The sequence below is a fragment of the Centruroides sculpturatus genome, unplaced genomic scaffold, assembly GCF_000671375.1.
Source record: "Centruroides sculpturatus isolate CEXI.00-Female unplaced genomic scaffold, Cexi_2.0 scaffold268, whole genome shotgun sequence".
Classification (NCBI taxonomy): domain Eukaryota; kingdom Metazoa; phylum Arthropoda; class Arachnida; order Scorpiones; family Buthidae; genus Centruroides; species Centruroides sculpturatus.
In genome coordinates this window covers 226,906-244,608 of record NW_019384499.1, presented here as the reverse complement: position 1 = coordinate 244,608, position 17,703 = coordinate 226,906, and the positions used below count along the sequence as shown (strand labels likewise).

Sequence of the window (17,703 nt, the reverse complement as noted above, 5' to 3'; positions counted from 1 at the left end):
AATATATTTTATTTTATGATTATTATTAATTAAATGCATTTTAGTTTTCTATTTAAAACTCTTTAATTACGAATATTCATAACAAACTTTTTAAATAAATGGCGCCATTTATTTAAAAAATTGAAAAATCCGAATCACTTCTATCGAAAACATGATTTTTAACTATATTAATATCGTAACTTATTTTTATAATATTAAAATAATTAAACGAATATAAGAAAATTAATATTATTATATATAAAATATTCAGAAAAAAATATACAAAGACGGGACATGTGATTTTTATTAAAGCTCCACTCGACAGACGAAAATTAAAATAAAATTGTCATCGTTTTTGAGCATGCGCATTAGCCCCACCCCGACCGAGCAGCCATTTTGTTGTTGGTGCTATCTGTCACTGTTTGTGTTTGATTATAATCAGTTTTTCCCGTATAAATAAAAGGTATGTAAATATCTAACGTGTTCCTAATTACTCCTAATCGCTAAATATCTACGAATTATTAAATAATAAGTTAAAAATGTATTAATTAGTAATTTTAAATTATAAATGCCTTTAGTTGAATGAAAATTATATTAAGAAGAGAGTGTAATGAGTTTATATACAATTTATTAAATTCTATATAATATAATATTACAGAGGCTAATTGTCTTTGACCTGAAACTTTGATAATGAAGTTTTGTTTGCTGAGTTAATTAACTTTAAAGCTTTAAAACTAAATTATATTTCATTATTATTCTGTTTTAAATGTAAAGAAAGATGCTAGCGTTTGTGAAATTGTTTTAAATTATTATTTTCTACTATAATAGCAATTTTATAAAATAAATGTTTGTATAAATGAATAAATCTTTCTTACTTACTTTATTATTATTCTAGCAGAGTGTATATAATCTTGTTCTTCCATATTAAAAACAAATGCAATTTCAAACTAGACAATATAACTAAAAAAAAAACTGAAAGAATCTTTACAATCCGACATTTAATTTTCTCAAGAATCCAATGTTTTTGGCTAATTAGCAGACTTTGTGTTCTTTCTACAAATAACGATGGGATTCCAGAATGTTGGTTCAAAATAATTCCCACATAGTGCATGTTGTATTAAAAGTGTTATTTTTTGCACTTTTACACTTTAATAAATACATATGTGTCTCTTTATTAAAGTGTGTGTGTATATACAGTAATATCTCTGTTTTCATTGACTTTGGTTATTATCAGTTTCGGTTTTTTTTTTAATGGAAAATTTGTCACTGATTTCTTGGCACGACCAAGTCACCTCTTGCTAATTTTGCAAAAATATAGGAATACCCACGCATTTTCCTGCTTGGTGTGGTGCAGTTTCTCGTTGTGTGAGCATTAGCCCACTTATCTAGCCAAACAATTCCATTGCATTCCTTTTCTTTTAGCTCCATCGTGGGACTGAAGAAAGTTTCCAGAGCCAGCAGCCTAGGAATGCCATGTTAAATGCTACGTTTAATGTTCATTTATTCTTTACATCAGTTTGTAAAGAATAAATTATTTTGTATTCATTTTATATTAATTTCTTTATTTTTTGTATTAAATGCAATATTTATTCTCTATAAAATGTGATCTTGGTATTTTGGAGTGTCTAGAATGAATTAATTGGATTTGCATTGATTTGTATGGAAATAATTACCTCTGTTTTTGTCAGTTTCGGATTTTGCCAATTGTTTTTGGACGGATTATTGATGAAAACCGAAGTCTCGCTGTATAATGTAACTAATTATTTCTCTTGTTTCTCATGTTTTTGTTGACAGATTTGTTGATTCTTCCCGACTTTTTCGTATAAGATGGAAAGCGGCTTTATTGAACTATGATAAATCCGCTTTTCAACATAAAACACTTGCTAATATTAATTTTGTTTTTACAAGTTTATTTTGCCTACTTTTATTCTAAGTAGAGCCTTTAATTTTATTATTATATAATATAATTCAAAACTTAATGCTTTATATTATTAATTCAAAATAAGTACCATTATAATAAGTACATTCTAAAGAAATGTGATCAGTTTTTGAAGATGATTTTTTTCTCAAATGACTTTTTAAAGTAATTATTAAAGTGTATTAGAAAAAAATATATATTTATTGTAAATTTTATAAATTTGAATGAGTAATAAAATTTTATTTTTAATTTTAATTTAAAATTATTAGATATTTAAATAGCTAAAACAACAATAGAATTTATTTTCAACATATTTAGTTATGAATGATTAGAATGGCAACTGATTTTATAAGTTACATTTTCAATAATGTTATTTATCGATAAGTATTTTTAAAACACACATTAACATAAATAGAAAAATAGTAATTGTGTATAGCTTAATGCAAGATTATGAATTTATGGTTTTGAGAGTTAATTTTAGTACACTTTTAGTAATTATATTAATGAGTTAACATAAGTTTATTAAATTAAAATAAAATTACTTGTATTGTATTATAAATGCATTAATTAGATTGTTTATCCATTACAACTGCTTACATTTGTTTTATTCAAAATCTGATAAATATTTGAATTAAAAGGATCATATAATAGTAAAGTAGATATGATAGCTACATGTACTGTACTTTTAAGAAATACTTTATTAGAAATTTATTTGCAAAAATAATAAAATTCTCTCATTATATTTCTATGAAAGTTGCTGTTATAAATATAATTATCAAATAATAAAATATGTTAAGGAATTAAAAACTTTTATCATCATAATAAACACTAAATTTTAATAATTATATATAAAAATTTAAGATTTACATAAATTGGATAATGTATTATTGAAAGTGAACCAGAATAAAAATAAAATTTTCTGACTTTTTACTCCTAATTATCATGTTAAAATGTTTTTGCATATATTATCCTAAAAGTTTGAGGCAAAAAGATCTAAGATTTGTATCAAAATAAAATTCCTTCTTGTATGACAATTATTTAATTATATAATTTAAAAGTTTTTTTAATATTATGTATTATAACATAACTGAATAGACTGTGATTAAATCAGACTGAAATCTAAATTTATTATTTACATATTTGATATTTCATTTTTCAATAATCAAGAGTGGTTATGGTTAAAACTTCAATAATGCTAAAATAAAATATTACTAAATTAATGAAAGTGAGTTAGTGTTACTAATAAATTTTCATTTTTATGCAAAATGTTTAAAAGGAAAGTATTTTCATAAACAGTTTCCTTCAAATACAAGGATAGCGATTCAAATTTGTAATTAAATGATGATTTATACATGTAGGAAGTTTAATTTGTAGTTTTTTACAGAGAGAAACTACTATAAAAACTAAAAAAGGTATTGAATCTCTGCCAATTATATGGAAATATCTTATCAAATAACATTTTCATCATTTTATATATTAGAAGATATCCTAAACATTCATATTTTATTACTACTTTATTTGGTTTATTTTGTAATACTGTGTTGTTCATATTTTATATTCCTAACATTTTGTTTTATTCTTCTGAATTTTTGTTCAATTCTATTTAAATTTTTTCATTTCAAAACTTGATTATTGACATTTTTAGTTATATAATATATATCAAAACTTTCAACTGGTTTAAAAGGGTATGATTGATTATTAGGATTTTAAACTATTTAAAACTAATGAATTGTATAAAAGCATTTTTTAGAATAAAATACTATATTATGATGATATAAGTTTTGTTGCAACAAATATAATGATTTTTAGTGTTTAGAACTTTGTTCTTCTCTGTCTGTATACAGAACCAATTGTTAAACCAGTAATGATCATGCAGATGACCTTGATGGAGGCTACATAACCACTGATTTTTTAATTATAGAATATATGGGAAGAATTCAAATTAGAAGTTTTAAAATGAAATCATTTTTAAAATCAGTTATTCATCAAACCAGCATTTTCAAATGATTGAGTGTGATAAGAGAATAAAAAAATAGGAGTGATGTAATTCTATGAAATTTAAGTTTCTATTCAGTTTAACTCTGAGAAAAATAATTAAAATTCTGTTTGCGTCACTTGTGCTGTAGCAAAAATATGTATTGAAACAATAGCTAACTTTTTGGACAGTTTTACCAATTCTTGTTTACTATGATTTATAGAAGGAAACAAATCTAATATTAAAACTGTGCACCACATGACATTTTCTTATCACTAATTTTAGTTTAATTTTTAACTTTTTTTAAAGTAAGAGTAAAACCCAAAAAGTTCTGGCCACATTCGTTATCCGTCATCAGGTGTACATGTAGAACAAAAAATAAAATGAATGGTTGAATGTGTAAATTTGATTTAACATATGTTTCCATTTAAACTGAATGATTACTAAGAGTAATTGATAGCTTAACAAATATACAAAGCATGATTACATATCACAATATATATGTAACTGTTACATGTGCAATCGTTAAACTCATTTAGGCCAACTGTGTAATGATTATTTTTTTAACTTTGTATATTTATTAAATCATCAACTAGTTTTAGTAATTGTTTAAGTAAATGTAAACATTTTAAATTGGATATACATGTGATACTACATCCTGTAATCACTCATTGATTTTTGCTGTGTATTTAAACCCTAAAGACAGCTATTAAATGCAATTGAGTATATTTAAGTTTTAATTTCTTAATGCTTTGCAGGATTAAGGGTTGTTGATTTCTACATTCTAGACATCTATGTTTTACAGTCCTAGCTTTTTTTAAAAATTAGTTTAAGTATAATAAAAAGAACTGCCTAAAAAGTAAATAAGACACTTGTAACCTTTTCAAGCAGCAAAAACTATTTAATAGCTAATGTTTTTGGTCTTTTAATAAGACCAAAAATATTAGTTATGAAACTTTTTGCTGCTTAAAATTGTCTTTGCATAGCTTTTACATATTTTTGAAAATTTAACATTATTTGCATTTCATTTTTTTGCCTTCATAATTTTTATATAATTTTTTTCTATATATATATTTCCTACATATATGTACACATACACAATTTGTTAAACAGTTTCGTCTTACTGGTGAAGAATGACATTAAAATTTTTAAATGTTTGTCCCCTTTTAACTTTGTTTAAATGGTTTATTCTGTAGATGAAACCATGCTATTTTGGAAATGTTTAATTAAAAATATGGTTTTCAAAAGGTATTACAGTAGATCCCCCTATAAGACGGTAGATACGTNTAAGTTTCTACTTTCAGAAATAAATATAGTAGTAGTCAGTATTGTATATATGTGTAGTGTGGAGAAAAAATATACATCATTTAATAATGGAAAGGTTAGATGTAGTTCACAAGAAATAGGTAATTTATAAATTTTGGAAGAGAATTTCATTGACATAGTATTATTCTCTTAACTCCTGGAAACATCAGTTATAAACATTATCTGAAATTTGATTTTATAAATTGTCTTCCTTGAAAATTAATCATCTAAAAATAAGATAATTAGCAAAATGTTTCTTTGTACTTGTAGAAAAACTGAAACATTATCAAGAATACATCTTCTGCATGTATATTTTCAACTAGTTAGTTAGAATAGCTACATATTTATATAATATGTCAAGGCAATATATAAAAAAAAGTTTAATATTTATTGATTTTTGTGAAATCTTAAAGAGCAACCTAACTTTTAGAGGTTTATTTATAGCTAAAAAGTAAACGTTTTATGGAATGTGACAAGATAAGCAGTTAACAATGCAACGAACTAAATATTAAAGATTGTTAACTTTATAACGAATTATGACTTTTTCAATGATTATGAAATATTCAAGATCCTAGTTACATATAATTTTTTTTTATGATAGACTTACACTAAATAAATTGAAAGATCATTTATAGGGGGATCTACTGTATATAGAAAAAAAATTGTTGTCTTAACAATTTTTAATAAGTTTGGCTACCTATAAAAATAAATCAATTCTTATTCCAGTTTGTAGAATTTTGTAATTTAATTTTTATTATGTTTATTATGATTGAGAAGTTAGACTGCTTGACCTCTAAAAATTAGGTCAAGACGGTCATTATTGGATTTTGATTATTAAGTAAGTAATCACATTCACATTTTTGAATTTACATTTTTATAGATTTTGATCAATACAAAACCTTCCTCACTTATTTCTAGCCATTTATACACGAGTACATTTGTGGCACTGCTATATCATTACATCTGTGATAAGTTTGTATTTGGATTAAGAGTGTCATAGAATTTAGTTTTTTTTTCTTCCAGGAAATATGTTTTATTTTAATTATATATTTTCCTACAAATCCTGTTTTATCATATTTTATTGAAAAATTTGTAAGTAATTTCATAATTGTGCACTGTAGAGATCTGTTGTGTTCTGAGCTAAATGTAATAAAGACAAACATTAATATTAAAATCGTATTTAAAAGTTTGGCTATTTTAAGTTGGGCAGTTATGGGTGTATCTTCTAGTGTATATATATATATATATATAGGTTTAATCTAAAAATCTATCTGTATTATAATTTCATAGTATCTCTCACTTTTTGGCTAGTAGTAAACTGGCCTTGTCCTTTTGTCATTATGGTTTATTTTGTCCTGTTTTGTTCTAAATTTATTTGGTTTTCTTTATTCAGTTCTTGATCTTAGCTTCCTTCTTAGTTCTGTATTATTTATATTATTGATGCATTTGTGCCAAATTATCTAGTCTGATATTTTCTTTTATTCTTTATTCTCTTAGAGCAGAGAGCGATTCAAATCCTTTCTACTTCTCATTGAAGAAAGAAGAAGAAATTTTTTCACCTCACAAATTTTTATGATTTTTGGAAAAATTTATTTAAATAATTATCAATAAAATTTATAATAGTTCCTAAATGAGAGAGTTTTTAATTACAGTAGAACCTCCATTATCCGGACCTCCATTATCCGGATTTTCGATTATCCGGATTGTTCAAAATAAACAAAAATTTTACGAATTTGCTGATTTGCACTTGGCGAATTACGACACTGTTTATGTACGTGATGGAATGCATAACTTTTTTTGTTTCAACAACGTCTCACCCAGCACAGTGGTCGTAAACTCTTAAATATATTTTACGTAGTAATAAAAATATAACTTGACATACGTATTTATAAATAATTTATATTCAAATTACATCATTTCTATGACCAAGGGCGGCGTAAGGCATGGACGACGTGGGCCACCGCCTATGCCTCGCGGTCCGAAGGGCCTCGCGCCTCGAAGGTTTATGCATTACTTAAAAGCCGCGAACGCGACGAAAAAATTTTACTCGTCATAAAACGATAAATAGTTTGTCAAATTTTTATTCATAAAAATGCAGTTTCAACTGCTTTTTATTTTATAAAATCCGTCTTCTTGCGCCACCAGAGGGCCTTTTAAACAATAGGTAGTCTGTTAGCGTTGGTCAGTAGTAGTCCAAATTCAATACGAACGTTTGTTTCTTGAAAATTTGATCACGATTTAAATACAGTATTTACTTTTAATATTACCAATATGTCATCGAAAAGAAAACGTGTTGTATTATCATTAAAAGACAAATTAAAGTATCTATTTCGATTATCCGGATTTTTCCTTATCCGGACTACCTTCATCCCCAATTAGTCCGGATAATCGAGGTTCTACTGTATTTGAAATTAATTTTGAAAAGCTTTTCTAGACATTAATAAGTTTCTACTTTCAGAAATAAATATAGTAGTAGTCAGTATTGTATATATGTGTAGTGTGGAGAAAAAATATACATCATTTAATAATGGAAAGGTTAGATGTAGTTCACAAGAAATAGGTAATTTATAAATTATGGAAGAGAATTTCATTGACATAGTATTATTCTCTTAACTCCTGGAAACATCAGTTATAAACATTATCTGAAATTTGATTTATAAATTGTCTTCCTTGAAAATTAATCATCTAAAAATAAGATAATTAGCAAAATGTTTCTTTGTACTTGTAGAAAAACTGAAACATTATCAAGAATACATCTTCTGCATGTATATTTTCAACTAGTTAGTTAGAATAGCTACATATTTATATAATATGTCAAGGCAATATATAAAAAAAAGTTTAATATTTATTGATTTTTGTGAAATCTTAAAGAGCAACCTAACTTTTAGAGGTTTATTTATAGCTAAAAAGTAAACGTTTTATGGAATGTGACAAGATAAGCAGTTAACAATGCAACGAACTAAATATTAAAGATTGTTAACTTTATAACGAATTATGACTTTTTCAATGATTATGAAATATTCAAGATCCTAGTTACATATAATCTTTTTTTATGATAGACTTACACTAAATAAATTGAAAGATCATTCCTATAAATATAATATTTTTTATTGATATTTTATATATCATGCTTGCATTTAATTAATAAATCTTAAAAATTAGTTTTAACTTACATTTAAATTTTTTGTTAACCTTAAAGAATGTTTTTGTGGAAAATTTATGATTATTATCATTAAATTTGTGGCAGTTGATAAGAAATAACATGTTGATAAATAAAAAATTTAAAACTTCCGTGCATGAAGTTTTTAGAATGACAGTGATGATATAAAATTTTATTGCTGATTATTTAAAAAAAAAACTTGTAAATTACATTAAAATCTTGGCAAATTTTTAAAGTTGTTTTCATATTTGATAATGGTTGCTCTATTTACACACTACCTGCATTATGCAGAAATATGATATTGAGTGATTGAAGTTAATACAGAGTTTAAGCTTAAACAGTGTTTTTTTTTCCTTTATTTAATTGAAAATGTTTAACAAAGCTAATATTTATTAGAAATTGATAAAAATCATATTAGTGTATATATTACTTGATAAAGTATCAAAGTTAAAATAACATTATTTTTTTTTTCATTTTTGATAAAGAAAAAAAATAGCATTTTATAACTTATCAACTATTTCATGATTTATGTACATTTAGATATGTTTTAAATGAGTTTTTTATATAATAAACTTGTCAAGATTTAGATAATCTCAACATTGATAAAATGCCATATCATGATTATTTTACGAATTAATCTTCAAAATTTCAGATTCATTGTTAATTTATTGGGAAATACTTTGTATTTATCATAATTTTAATATTTATGAAGGAAGCCTTATTTCAGAAATTTTTTTAGACTTTTTTGTAAAGATAATTAGACTTGGATATGTTTATGAATATTTAATGCTTAAGTTGCTGAGCTTATCAAAATATGAATAGAAAAACTTAAATTTATTTTTGAAAAGTTGCAGTTATTCAGTACAGATTTTATGTTGCTATATAAATTTTAATTTTTAAATATTAGAGAAAAGGAACTAAAAATTTAATATTTATATGTGAAGTCACATTTTCACAAATATAAAATTTAAATATTTAAGTACTTTAGTCATTATAAGTGAATTATAAAGTATTCTATATTTTGGCTGAATTTTAATAAATACTTAAAAAATAATTTTATTTTATATAAAATAAAAGTTTCAGAAAGGAAAAATTACAAAAATAAGAATATTATTAAATTAACAAGTGATACTCACAGTATTTATATTTATACGATTGCCAAATATTGCACAAGTTGTATACGATATTGCCAAATATTGCACGAATCTAATGGTTAGATTCGTGCAATATTTGGCTTATCTACTTAACTTTGTATGCATTCTCTATGGAGAATTGGCTTAGACCTATCTATTTTAAATTTTATTTATCATACATATAAATTATAAAGATCCAAACAAAAACATCTGAGATGTAAAAAAATTTCAAAATGGTACCAAGATTTTACCTGATTAATGTTTTTTGCATTTTGCTTCAAAGTGCTAAGCTTACCTTTATCAAAGAAAAACTTCTAAAAAAAAAATTTGACTGTCATCTAAATCGTCATAATTTTTGACTGTCAAAAATTGTCATTATTTGGTGCAATTTTTTGTTTGGATATCAGTTGTTTTTTGATTAATTATTGTGTTATTACATCAAGACCATTAGGGATTTCTAACCTTTTTCAAATATCAGTTTCTTTAAGAAATTTTCTTTTTCCATCAATTATATTTGCAAAGTTTTATCAACTTCTAAGGATTCTATACTAATTCTGTTTGGGCAGCCCTGCCTAAGATGATGACATTGTACAGTTTGGCCAATGCTTGGCAATGTGATGGCTGCCAATCAAATGCTTTCAATACGCTATCAGTAAAATCATTATAAAAAGTTTTAACTTGCATAAATATGAGCTTTTGCTGTTCTGGATAACATTTTGAATGAAAATCATTTGTTTCAATCCATATGGGCATGAAATTAAGTGATAAAAGTAAAATTCAACTTGGAAGTTTCACCAGTCCCTCACTGATAACAAGAAATGCTTAAATTTAAAATTTGAGCTTTCTAGACCCAGTAGTTTTTTCATCTAGGAGTGTCTGCAGTGCCAGATGAAGAAAAGAAAAAAATACAGCTTTTTAGACAATCTTTCGACTTTTCAACTGCTTATACTTTTGGCAATTCTTTTATAGAAAAATTTAAAATTTTGTGCACTACCAAAGAAAAAGTCTGTTTCAAATGAGGTATTCATAATTCTGTAGGCATTTGGGGGCAGAGAAATCAACCCCTGAAAATTGGCAACTCTGATTCATGTATATGTAGTCAGTCAGTGACTTTTTTCATTTGGCACCTCCTCCTGTGACACTTAGAGCTTTTTTTTTTTCTTTTAAATGCCAATAATATGTGAAAATTCAATTTAAAAAAATTAAATAATTAGATTTTATAAAAAAAATTACAAGAATTTTATAAAAAATTAACTCAATAATATGGAGAGTTAGGTTCTATACTTCCATCTAAAATCAAAACACTGCATTTATTTTTATTTCCCTTACCCCCTTACACACACAAGCCTAAAAACATACCATTATTTACGCTATCATTTATTAAATGTATAGTAGTGCAAGGTCTAAACAAAGATTTAAAAGAAAAAGTAATAAAGCAAAACTCAACATCCCTTTTAAGAATAAGATAAGTGCTGAAAAATAATAAACATGAATATAATTGAAAAGTGCCATTTTAGTGAAGCACTGTAAATTGAATCATTTTAAACTGAGTTACACTTATAAGGCTAGTAAGATATTTACTAAAAATAATTTAAATTTTTTCATAGTGTATGATTTTTCTATTAAAATTTAACTTTTTTAGTAGTTTTATAGAAACTACATGCATACATAAAACATGCCAAATTTTACAAGTAAAAAAAATTTTTCTGAGTTAATTTTCTGAAATAACTGAGAAAACACAGAAATATATATATAATTAAAATCGTATTTGTTAGTACTTTCAATAGAGTTCCAAATTCATCTTCAGACAGAGAGAACAAATTGGATAAAGATTTTTTTTTTGTATATGAATAATGTAGCACCTAATTAAAATCAGAGATAGGAAAAAAACAAATAGATAATGGAGCACAAGCAAGTACTTTTAATAAAAATACATGAATATAAAAGTTGCAAGAAGTAGAACAGTAGAAATGGTATGAGAGAGAAATATATTCAATAGAAGTTAGATGAAACTTGGTTGAGATTTTGGAGGAGGATAAAAAAAAGTAATTGTTAGTAGAAACAGTTGAAGAGTTTTTGAAATGTAGGACTCTGGCAAGTTTTTCTAAATGAAATGAACAGCACTTAGAAATGAACAGCAAAAAAATCCAAAAATTTTTTTCTAATGAAGGAAAAGTTTTGGAAAAGATATTTAATGTAATTTTAAAATAAATTAATAAAAGTAAATATAACTTTATAAATGAATATTTGATATGTAGCTTCTTTTAAAGCTAAACTTGTAATTTCTTATTTGAATAAAAGTTTCATCTCCATGAAATTACTGGTATAAGGCAATAAAAATATGCAATTACTGACAAACCAGCATGGAGTAGATTTAATTAAATGAAAAACAAATGTTTTCTTCCGTTTTTAATGGTCATCCTCAGGTTTACACCAGGTAGAACTAATAGAATGCATGTTTTTAAAAAGAACAGAGATTTAAAAGTTTTTTGAATATTGTGTATTTTTTATTTGAAGAATTATATATTTTTCAAATAAAAAATAAATAATTTGTTAGTTTTTGAAGTCTCTAGTATATTTGTATTAATATACTAGAGACTTCAATTTGTATAATAATCCAAGTCATTTTAATAAGCATCAGTATGATAAGAATTATGAAATCTAATACTAATAGTAATAATGAGAATGATTAAAAAATTTAATTAGATATATGTGGTGGTTAAATTTTTAATTTGATGAAAAAAACTTTATCAGTTTCAGATAAACTAAAAATATTAAATTTGTATAGAAAATGAAATAAGATGAAACTCAAATATATGTAAGTTTTCAATTACCAGAATATAAATTCACACTTCAGAAATCAACTCCAGTGAAAAGTTTAATGAAACAAAAATGTTTTCACTCTAATTTGATTGGTCATTTACGGCAGTTGTGGGTGTATTTGCTTAATATATAGGGTTTTGATTGTGTATGTTTGATTTGGTCTTTGTCAGTATTTCACAATAGAACATATTTGAATTTTCTGACATTCCCTTCAATTTCTGTATTTTGTTACATTGCACTTACCAGATTGTAGAGAATTATACCATATGCTACTTATTATAATATTCACTGTAGTATATGACCCAAAAATATTTTAGAAACTATAAATCATAAGCCAGTGTGATTTTTAATCTTTCATCAATAAATGAGTTTGTTTATCTTAAAAAAAAAGCATAACAACTTTATTTTCTTCTTAACTCATTTGTACAAACCACTATTTTCTAATACAGTAAGACCCTGCTTGACATGTGATACATTCCTAGATGACAAAGTGCTGAATGAAACAGCATTAAACGAGACCATTTTAACATAGAGTAAATAGGGAAAGGGGAACATGAAACCAAAAATAAACAAATTTTACTTTAATTTTAAGTTATTGACAAGACTGTCTTGTTTATAAAATCATATTGCCTGCTGTGTTACCAGCTTAGAGGTATGAAGGAGTACATGTCGGGAGTTGCAATTTGGCACAGAGTATTAGGTGCCCAAATCATGCGCACATAAAAAATACCAGACTTGTAGGTACTCGGGACCGAGAACCGAGTCAAGATAAAGTACAAAATGGCGACACTCTACAAACAGGCAAACTGATTTCAGGTGGTGATAGTATCACCCATGGTTGTCCTAGGAAGTGGACTCTGTCCCTAGGACTGAACACGTATTTTCTTTGTTAAATAAAATTTGTAATCTAATTTTATAAAATTTGGGAGTGCTTCAAATATGACATTAAAACAGGGTTTTATGTTGTCACAGCAGGTTTTTTTAACATTATCTAGTGTAGTAAAATTACGGAATTGATTAAAATTTGACGTTATATTAGGGTTGTCATTACATCCGATACCGTTTATAATCAGGTTAAACTGTATATTGTTTGTGCAAAATAAAAAAATAATTTCGGAAGATACAATAGCCATGATTATTTTTTCAAATTAGGGAAATTTTCGTTATGCATTGACAAAAATTCAACTCGGGCCAACATGCAACGGAGAGAAATTTCGAAATTGGATAGGTTAATTTCATCAAAAATGCATCGCTTAGTAGTGAGTCTTCAAGACATAGTCTTGTCCCAAATATGGTTTTGTCGTTTTACTTGTTTTTGTATCAATTTGATGATAATGTGTGTTAAATAACTTCTTCCACACTTCATTTATGCATTTATCAGTTAATTCTTGTCAATATTACCTATTGCACACATAATGATATATCTTTCCCAAAAAAAAAAATTTTTTTTTAGGCTTTCAGCAGACTACATTATATAGAATCGGCATTAAGTGGGGACTTACTGTAAAACAATAAATTTTTTCATTAATTAGACTCTTGCTAATTTATAAAATGAATGTGTATCTTTATCTCCTAAACATGAGTTGTCATTTGTTTTAATGGTGAAGGAAGTTTCTTTTTAATAAAGGAATAATGATTAATCAAAATTTGATTGCTGAGATGTGATCAGAGTAATATTTATCTGTGATTCTAAACTATATCTATAAAACAAAAGACGATAATTGAGTTGTCTATTATAATTTTTAACAATCTGGATGTTATATTCTATATATTGTATTAACAAGCTTATCTCTATATTTTGTCAAACTTTAATTAACATTAATTCAAAATTCAAAGAACTTATTTTGAATTCATTTTGATATATATTAACACAATCTTTATTTTTTATTGGATTGTTTTCAGGCTATAATTAAGTTAACTATTAATTAGATTCAAATTTTATAATTAATGCTAGACCATTAGGCTGCCATCATTTGCTAGGAATGATAGTTATTTTCTGACTGGTTTTTTTCTATTTCCTATTGTAAATGTCTGAAATGATAATTTTAATATTATTAAAGATCTTGTGAAAAATGTATGTTTTTATTTTTTAATAAATTTGTTGTTGTTACCTTTAAAAGCTTCTATTAATCTTTGATATTCAGTAGTTTATTCAGTGTCTATTATGGTATTTTGTGTGTTCTTAAGATTTCACAATTTACTTAGTATGCATTTTATAACTTGCAGTTAAACAAAGCTATATTAAAATAAACATCCATGTCTATAGGTGTGATGGTAATGTCTTATGATGCAGAAAGTAAACAAAGCTATATGCTTTGACAATGGTTCTGAAGTTTTGTTGTCTTAAATATGTCTTTGTTGATTATAGTTATGAACAAAATCTAAGAAGAATTTAAGTGAACAGTACTGTCTGAAAAGACCAGAAATTTTTGTTAAGTTTACCTTTACTTCAATTGCTTATAGCAGGGATGCACAACCTTTTCTGAAGAAGGGCCAAATTAGGATTAAGTTTACTGACTGGGGGCCGGACCTCCAAGTGATTAATGCGATGTCTGATGCAATTTGCGAGATTCTTTGTTGTATCGTCATGTGGTTAAGACTGATTGTTTGAAAACACTGTCTTCTCAGGACACATCTCACTTGCGATGATAAGACACTTTTTTATCATATCGCCATCTGTGAAAGGTTTCCCATTCTTGGCTATTAAAGCAGATATTTCTAGGCTGGCTTCAACAGCCGCATCCAATTCTCCAGATTGTTTCTTGAACACATTTTGTTGGCTGATTAGTGATCGTCGTAACGATTCGATTTTCCGTTTGCGTTCCGTACCTTGCAGAAGGAAATCCTTGTGTTGGCTTTCATGATGTCGCTTCAGGTTGAATTCTTTTGGCACTGCTATTGTTCCATTGCACAAAAGGCAAATAATGCTGTTGTTCTGTTGCACAAAACAGTACTTGTTAGTCCACACTTCCACTTCTTGAAACTGATGATTCTCGCGATTGACCTTGCGTTTAATGCCCGGCGCCATACTGTTCACTCTGCAAAACAATGTCTCATTGTGCCGAAAATTCTGAGGCCCGCAACAAATCATGTTTGAGATAAGGCAAGCTAGACTACCACGTGCTTTGTTCTGTATCCACTCTGACCAAAGACTAAAGAGGCGGGGACAGAAGACTATTACGCACACGTGGCCAGGCAGGTCTTAATTCGTTCGACCCCTGTCCGGGCGTCTCCACCATTTCTCAGAATTTGTGAGTCAGATCGTCAACATGCCAGGTGCAGGACACTAATCCATCATAAATGTGGTTACCATTCTTACCTAAATTATATTTATGGCCCGTCAGTTTTACCCCCGTGTTCAGAAATGAATCAAAAGTGATTAACACAGTGCAGTGGAAAATCTGAATATTTTAAATATAATTATTAAAATTGCGATATCTCGTTTCAAATTGGCGCTAGAATCAATTTTTTTTTTTTTCTGTCCTAAATATATCACAGTTTACGACTGTTAAATTTCAAATAAAATAAAAATTAAAAATAATAATTTAATTTTAAATTTACGAAAAAAAGAATGTAAAAATAAAAGTAAATAAAAAGTTCCAATTAATTTACTACTTAAATAACCTAAATATATCTGTTTTCTTTCAAACAAAAAAAACCGCAGCTTTCTAGCTACACGGAATCATTTTACAACCCTCTTTGTTGACAAGTTTATGGCTTGACGCGGTTTGTAATAATTATTAAATCCAAAATATTTTAATGCAAATGGCTTCCTTTTAGTCGTAATGACTCTATTCCAACTACAGTATTAATTTTCTTGGTCCAACTTAATAATAATAAATTTGATGTGAAAAATTTTTTTTCTATTCTTTGTCTATGGAGAGATATTGTTGTAAATTATTGGTTTTATAGCTTTTTGTACATTCCTTTTTGAACTCTGGTTAGTTTTTTTCTAGTTTGAATGACATTAGGTTGACGAATAAGCGTCTTTTCAGAAAAGATTGATTCAAATTCGACTATACCAATCAGAATCTAGAATGTAAACAAATGCTAAAAAATCGTTATTTTCATGGTTTTTCAGCGCTATTTTCACTTATTTTTGTTATTTGACGCTATTTAGACGAATAGGCAAGTTTTCCGAAGCATAAAATTGAAGATTTCCCGCCAAAATAGAAACTTCCCGATAACATCGGAAATGACGTTCTAACATCATTTTAAAATATTCGATATCTAAACCAGAAAGTGTTAGCTAGAAATAGACTTATTTATAGAACAATCCCCCATTTCTCACCTCAGGGAAAGTCATAAAACAGTTGGGTGCTAATGACTTTGTGAAAGGGAAAAAGTTCTACACTTAGAAACTTCGAAAGAAGGGATTTGGCCTGTACCGTCCGCGGGCCGCATAAACATTGATAGGGGGCCGTATGTGGCCCGCGGGCCGCAGGTTGTGCACCCCTGCTTATAGTATGAAATATTAGTGGTTTATTTACCTTGGTGAATCACACTGTCAACTAATTAAAATGAACTTTATTCTTAAAAAATCCCATTTTTTAACTATATCTCCAACTGCACTTACTGCAATACGTCAAAAATGCTCCAACCAACCTTTAAAATTCAGCTTATTTTGCTAAAATACCGAATGTTTTTGGTCAGCTTCACTGACTTTCTTCAGGCTTGAACAAAAAAGTTTATTTCAAACTGAAAATTCTTTTGCCAGACTGAAATTCTAAATGCTTTTTTTAAAAGACAAACTATCATAGATTCGAATGCACAAGCCCAGTTTGCTCTTTTAAACTTGCAAAGCCGCTGTTTTCCATGTCAATAGTAGTTTATACTATTCCCGAAAATTTATAGATTGCCCTTTTTCATTGTACTTATTAATATCCCATGCTTCTGCACTTTAGATGCTGTCTGCTTGCAACTTTTTGTATAAGTTCTGCTTTATCCCAATTAACTGAAGCCTCCATTGGTTCTGCGATCACATAATTTGCTAACACCGTGACTGGTTGCTCATATCTAATATTCCTTTTGTGCTCTTTCAACCTTTCAGTAAGTGATTGTTTTGTGGCCCCTATATAATACATTTCCTTTTGGTACCTTTTATCATGTAATGGGTATTCTGTAAATCCCTGGAACCAATTTTTTGTCTAAGGGTGCTTTGTCATTTCTTAACATCTGAAATATTGTAGGGTTTCTCTTATAGGCTATTTTCTTATTACTTGCTATTCCTATTTTCTTGTATATGCTGGTTAACAGTGCCTTGTATTCCATTACGTGAACTCCTCCTCTTTCCTCTTCTCCTTGTGTTCAATATCTCTTTTTTTTTTGTGCTTTCTGTATTAAATCTTTTATTTTACTTTGCTTTATTCCTGTCTCTCTTGCTAGCTTTGCAATGTATTCAACTTTTCTT

At 27.0% G+C, this 17,703-nt stretch overlaps 1 protein-coding gene across 3 annotated transcripts in view; it reads left to right on the top strand.

Annotated features, from left to right (window-relative positions):
• The first annotated feature begins 304 nt into the window (after window positions 1–304).
• LOC111622000 (moesin/ezrin/radixin homolog 1-like) overlaps window positions 305–17,703 on the top strand; it is a 76,712-nt gene continuing 59,313 nt past the window's right edge. For 2 of the 3 annotated variants that reach the window (XM_023364297.1, XM_023364295.1), the window contains exon 1: window positions 305–442. The gene's annotated coding sequence lies outside the window, so the exon portion shown is untranslated. The remainder of the gene's footprint in view (window positions 443–17,703) is intronic. The other variant, XM_023364296.1, reaches the window with a different exon arrangement.